Source organism: Chrysochloris asiatica, unplaced genomic scaffold (genome assembly GCF_000296735.1).
Source record: "Chrysochloris asiatica unplaced genomic scaffold, ChrAsi1.0 scaffold00003, whole genome shotgun sequence".
NCBI lineage: Eukaryota > Metazoa > Chordata > Mammalia > Afrosoricida > Chrysochloridae > Chrysochloris > Chrysochloris asiatica.
The window spans coordinates 37,285,671-37,292,688 of NW_006408521.1; positions in this window are offsets into that span (position 1 = coordinate 37,285,671).

Sequence of the window (7,018 nt, forward strand, 5' to 3'; positions counted from 1 at the left end):
GTATGGCACTGTAGGATAAGCATTGGTCTGTTAACCATAAAGTAAGTAGTGCAAACCCACCAGCTGCTCCTCAGAAAAATTATATAGGGTTGAACAGACTTGGTGGTACTTTAAACAACAACAGAGATGTATAACAAAAGAAGGTAATGCTCTTAAATTACTCTGTGCAGATACCTCGAAAAGCAAGACCAATGGTTCAGAATCAAAATAACCTGGGTGCTTTTTTAATAACACAATGATGAATAGACCCTACCTCCAAAATTTTAGTTACTGTATTTTTTTCGAGGTGAAGTCCAGATGGCAGTAAATTTCTAAAGTTCCCTGGGTCACTGTGAGTCAGAATTGACTCAGTGGCAGTAGGTTTACTTTTGGGGGGAGGAGGTGATTTAATTTCTACAAGTCACTGCACCAACCGAAGGGCAGGTCCCTGAAATTCTCCATGAACAGCTTCAGTGTGCTCCCATTGTATGTTTCTTTACTCATGATGATGCTGTAGGGTCATCATTTGATGGCTCACCACAAGGTTGATGGTTCAAATACACCACTCATTCTCTGGGAGAAACATGAGGCTGTCTATTCCCATAAAGATTTCCAGTATTGGAAACACGATGTAGGGTCACTATGAGTTGGAATTGACTTGATAGTTATGTATTTTTTGTTTTCTTTTTACTTAAGCCACAAAGGGATAAAGAAAAAAACCCAAACCCACTGCCTTGGAGTTCATTCTAACTCATAGCAATCTTGTATAGGATTTCCAAGGCTGTAAATCTTTACTAGATCATAAAGCCTCATCTTTCTCCCATAGAGTGGATGCTGGTATCCAACTGTTGACCTTGTGATTCACAGTTCAGTGCTTAACCTACAGAGTCACTGTGCTCCCATCAAAGGGGTGTTGTTATTGTTAAGTGCCGTCGATTCGATTCCAACCCATAGCGACCCTGATAGAGTTTCCAAGGAGTAGCTGGTGAGCTTGAACCACCGACCTTGCAGTTCAAATGACTTTGCAGTCTGATGCATTAGACCACTACATCACACCAGGACTAAATCAAAGGGGTAGGAAAGAGTATTTCAACAGTTTATCTAATGTCTTGTTGTTGTTGTTATTGTTGATAGGTGCCATCGAGTTGGTACCGACTCACAGCGACCTTATGCACATTACTGTTGCCACGCTTGAGTCCATCAATGCTGCCACTTGGCCAATCCATCTCGCTGGAGGGCTTCCTCTATTTTTCTGACCCTCTACACTATCAAACATGATATCCGTCTCCAGTGACTGGTCCCTCCTGACAATATGTCTGAAGTATGAGAGACAAAGTTTGGCCATCCTGGCTTCCAAGGAACAAGCTGACTGCACTTCTTCCAACACAGATCTCTTGGTTCTTTTGGCAGCCCATGGCATTTTCAATATTCTCCTCCAACACCATAACTCAAATGCATCAATTCTTCTACAGTCTTCCTTATTCACTGTCCAGCTTTCACATGCATATGAGGTTATGGAAAATACCATGGCTTGCATCAGGTGCACCTTAGTCTTCAAGATGACATCTTTGTTCTTCAACACTTTAAAAAGGTCTTGTGCAGCAGATTTACCTAATGCAATACTTCGTTTGATTTCTTAACTGCTGCTTCCATGAGTATTGATAGTTGATCTAAGAAGAATGAAGTCCTTGACAAATTCAATCTTTTCTCCATTGATAAAAATGTTATTTATTGGTCCAGTGGTGAGGATTTTTGTTTTCTTTACATTGAGATGCAATCCATACCGAAGGCTGTGCTCTTTGATCTTCATCAGTAAATATTTTATGTCCTCTTAACTATCAGCAAGCTAGGGTGTATCATCTACATATCGCAGGTTGTTAATGAGTCTTCCTCCAATCCTGAAGCCACGTTTTTCTTCATAGAACCCAGCTTCTCGGATTATTTGCTCAGCATACAGGTTGAATAAGTATGGTGAAAGAACACATCCGTGTTGAATATCTTTCTTAATTTTAAAACATTCAGTGTTCCCATGTTCTGTTTGAACAACAACTACCTCTTGGTCCATGTACAGATTCCTCATGAGCACAATTAAGTGCTCCGGAATACTCATACTTTGCAATGTTGTCGATAGCTTGTCATGATCCACACAATCGAAAGTCAATAAAGCACAGGTAAATAAACATAGCTTATCTAATATCTTTTCAATGGAGAGGTGCCCCACCAGACTGTAGCTTGTGGAGCAACAGACCCCAGACTGACCTATGAAAACAACTGTGAAGAAAATGCCCCTTCTCATCCCATCTCCTCTTCCAGCCAGCTCTTACTTTCTCTAATATGAGGCTAAGCCAAAAAGTACTGCTACAGAGTCAGATTAACCTTTATTATACAAAGATATCAAAATGTGAGTTATTGTTTCTCAATGTATCCTCCGTTTAGGTCTATATACTTCTGAAGGGAGTCCTGGTGTGGGTCTATAGGATAGTGCACTGGACTCCAAGCTCAGTTTGAACTACAAGGTCAGTAATTCACACTCACCAGCCACTCCTTAGGAACCTTATACAGGGTCACTATAAGTCAAAACCAACTCAATGGCACTTAACAACAACAACAACAACAACAAGCCTTCCCCTAAGAATTCTGCACTCCAGTTTATACCATGTCAAAATTAAAATTTGGTCAATTTTAAGGAACTCAAATTGTGTTCCTTTTAGATATTCTTTGAGTTTGGAAAATGACAAGAAGTCTCAATGTGTTAGATTAGGGTTCTAGGGTGGATAAAGTAGTTTCCCAAGAACAGTCTTGCAGGATAGTCCTTGCTTCCCTGGAAGAATGTGCAGGTACTTTGCTAATAAGCCCCTGTGATTTTTCTGTGTCACTGGAGAAAATTGATCAAGATCATCCCACTGGAGTTCCAAAAAGCATTGGCCATAAACTTCTGAGTGGATCTCTCTGTCTTGAATCGTATTGGCCCAGCAGATTCCCTTAGAATCTACTGATTTGATTAAACCTTTTTTTTTTTTTTGGAAGATACCCTAACTGAAGTAAGGCAAGTGTATTACTGAAACAACTTGTATGTAGCCATCGCAGAGAGTTTAAACATGTTTGTTTGGAATAAACCTATTTATGTATGAACAGAAACCTCAGTAACAATACTTTTTGATTATTCTAGTATGTTGTTGTTGTTGTTAAGTGTTTTTGAGTCAGTTCCAACACATAACATCCCTACATAGGATATCTGAGGAGCAGCTAGTGATCTTGAACCACTGACCTTGAGGTTCAAACCGACTTTGCAGTTCAGTGCATTATTCTGCAGTGGAGGCTCCTACCCTAATATTGTTGTTGTTGTTAAGTGCTGTCGAGTTGGTTCTGACTCATAGCGACCCTGTATAAAGTTTCCAAGGAGCAGCTGGTGAGCTTCAGTTGCCAACCTTGCAGATCAAACCAACTTTGCAGTCCAGTGCATTAACCTACAGCACCACACCAGAACCCTAATATACCTTTGTACAAATAAAATGAGCATTTCCTTAATTTATGAATGAACGCTTCATATTCATTGTGGGTGTATGGCATACCAAAAGAGGATTTATTAGTATAATAAAATAAGTACTACTTAAAAATGTAAATACGTGTTTTGAAGCATTCTTTACATAGTTATTAAAAGAGGGATGACAGTAAATGGAACAAAAATGATAACCTTGGAGGAAGGATCCTAAAGATTGTTGAGAGATAGTATGAAAAAGCAGGGATGGAAAGAAATAAAACTGCAGATGCTTACTAGAAAACAGTGCCTCTTCTATTAAAATCAAAAACAGAAAACCTCAGCCCTAATTAGATTTCCTTTTCTCCAGCTGATACCCTTTTGCAGTGACCATCCCAGCAGCTACTAAAGAAGGACAGCCTATCTGAGTATTCATCTAACCATCTGTCCACCTACAACTCTTACACTTATGGTCTCTCTAAGTTACTGAACATTTGAACTATGCCCCCCATGAGAATTAAGTCAGTAAATAGATTCTAGATTACTGTTGTTAAGTGCCGTCAAGTCTGTTCAGACTCATTGTTGTTGTTGTTGTGTGCTGTGGAGTCGGTTCCAACTCATAGCGACCCTATACAGGGTTTCCGAGGCTGTAAATCTTTACAGGAGCAGACCGCCTCATCTTTCTCCCGCAGAACCACTGGTAGTTTCGAACTGCTAACCTTGCGGCTCGCAGCCCGACTTATAACCACTACGCTAATAGCTACCCTTTATAGGGTTTCTGAGGAGCAGCTAGTGAGCTTGCACCACCGACCTTGCGCTTGTTATTATTAATCCATTCTAACGCATCGTGAGCTTATTCACAACAGAATGCAACATTGCCAGGGTCTGGGCTATCCTCACAAGTGTTATATTTGAGCCCATTGTTGCTGCCACTGTGTCAATGCATCTCATTAGTGGGTGGGATGGAGGTCTTCCTCTTTTTTGCTGACCCTCCACTTTTCCAAGCATTATGTCCTTTTCCACAGACTGGTCCCTCCTGAGAACATGTCCAAAGTCCCAGAGAAGAAGTCTCACCGTCTTCACTTGTAAGGAGCACTCTGACTGTACTTCTTCTAAGACAGATTTGCTTGTTCTTTTGGCAGTCCAGGGCACTCCCGATATTCTTCTCCAGCTTCACAATTCAAATGCATTGATTCTTCTCCAGTCTTCCTTTTTCATTGCCCAACTTTCACATGCATATGAGGCGATAAAAAATACCATGGCTTTGGTCAGCTACACCATATCTTTGCTCTTGAACACTTTTGCAGCAGATTTGTCTAATGCAATATGTTGTTTGATTTCTTAACTGCTGCATCCATGAACGGTGATTGTTGAATTCAAACAAAATGAAGTCTTCGATGATTTTAATCTTTTCTCCATTTATCATGTTGTTATTTATTGGTCCAGTTGTAGATTTTTGTCCTCTTTATATTGAGGTGAACTTCATACTGAAAGCTGTGACCTTTGATCTTCATCAGTAAGTATTTTAAGTCCCTTGGATTTTAGTAATCAAGGTTGTATCATCTGTATATTGGAGGTTGTTAATGAGTCTTCTTCCAATCCTGATGCCATGTTCTTCTTCATATAATCCAGCTTCTCCGATAATTTGCTCAGTATACAAGAATAAATATGGTGAAATAATACAACCCTACTCACACATTTCCTGATTTTGAACCATTCAGTGTCCCCTTGGTTTGTTTAATGACTGACTCTTAGTTTATGTACAGGTTCTCTGTGAGCACAATTAAGAGTTCTGAAATTCCCATTCTTTATTGTTGTTATTGTGATGTGCCATAGAGTTGGTTCCAACTCATAGCGATACTGTACAGGGCTTCCAAGGTAGTAAATCTTTACAGGAGCAGAAAGCTTCATCTTTCTCCCTTGTAACAGCTGGTAGTTTCGAACTGCTGACCATGAGATTAGCAGCCCGATTTGTAACTACATGACCAGAGTTCCTTCATTATTAAGCATATAGAAAACCAGATAACTAAAGCTCTTTCTTTATTAGTGGTGGTTATGTGCCGTGGAGTCGGTTCCAACTCATAGCAAACCTGTACAGGGTTTCCGAGGCTGTAAATCCTTATGGGAGCAGAAAGCCTCATCTTTCTCCAGAGGAACAGCTGGTAGTTTCAAACTGCTGACCATGAGATTAGAAGCCCAGTTCGTAACCACTATGCTACCAGAGCGCCTTCATTATTAGGCATAAAGAAAACCAGATAAATAAAGCTCATTCTTTATTAGGCATAAAGAAAACCAGATTCCTTAGGTCCACTACTGCACTGGTGTGGTACTGTGGGATAATGCACTGGACTGCAAGGTCAGCAGATCAAACTCACCAGCCGCTCCTTGGAAACCATACAGGGTCATTGTGAGTCAGATCTGACTCTATGGCACTTGAAAACAACAAGAACCACTGCACTGAGCTATGAGAGACACAGAAAAGTGCTGTGGGAACATTTGTGGGTTAAAGGAATTTCTTGCTATTTGACAACCCACTGGATCTGAATGGGCAACCCAAAGGGTTCTCTCCCAACTGAAGGGAACATAAAGGGTCAAAGGGAATCTTGTGCCATCAGTGTAGTTTCATCAAGTAAATATTTCTTGGGAACAAAATATTCATGAGGAAGATGGAGGAAGAGAGCACAAAACTGTGTTTACCAGCCATGCTTACTGATGCTCATTCCAGAAGGGCAACAACAACAACAACAATAAAAAGTTAAACCCCTCCCACCTCTTTCTCACACACACTCACACCTAGCTTAATGCTGAAATTTAATTTATTTTCATAATTTGTTTAACACCGCTTCATGACATCTAAATGTAACTCAGTGAAAGGTTTGAATTAGTAGAAAGAAAAAGGCTTGTATTTATTACAGCTTCTCCATATCAGGCACTGTGATATCTAATTGTCTCAATTAATATCCTCAGCTACTTAATGATATTGTTGTTAAGTGCCATCAAGTTGGCTTTGAATCAAAGCAACCCTGTATAGGGTTTCTGAGAAGTCGATGGTGAGTTTGAACCGCCAACCGTTGAGTGCTTATCTTACAGCACCACACCAGACTCCACCTAATGAGATGTACCATTCCATTTTCACTGATAAGAACACCAAGGACCAAAATGTCCTACAAAACAGGAAAGCCTGAATTCCAGTTCAAATCACAGAGCTCTGGAGCCCAAGTCAGAACCTTTAATATTATGACCCAATGTTAACACATATTCACCTGTAGATGGTTTTTGCTTTTTTTTTTCCTTTTAAGTAGTAACATTAACATGGTTGAAAAGTATTGACTCATTTCTTTTTTTTTTTTTCTTTTTTCTGTTTTATGCTGTAAACATTTTCTATATTTTATTGATTTTAATTATTGATTTAAGTGATTATATGAAGTCCAAGAAAATAAAAATTTTGCTCTCTGCATTAATTAGCCATTATTTTTTGCTTATTTTATTTAATTATTACTAAAATTATCTTGTTATATAGAATTGTTGTTAAGTACTGTCAAGTTAGTTCCAACTCTTAGC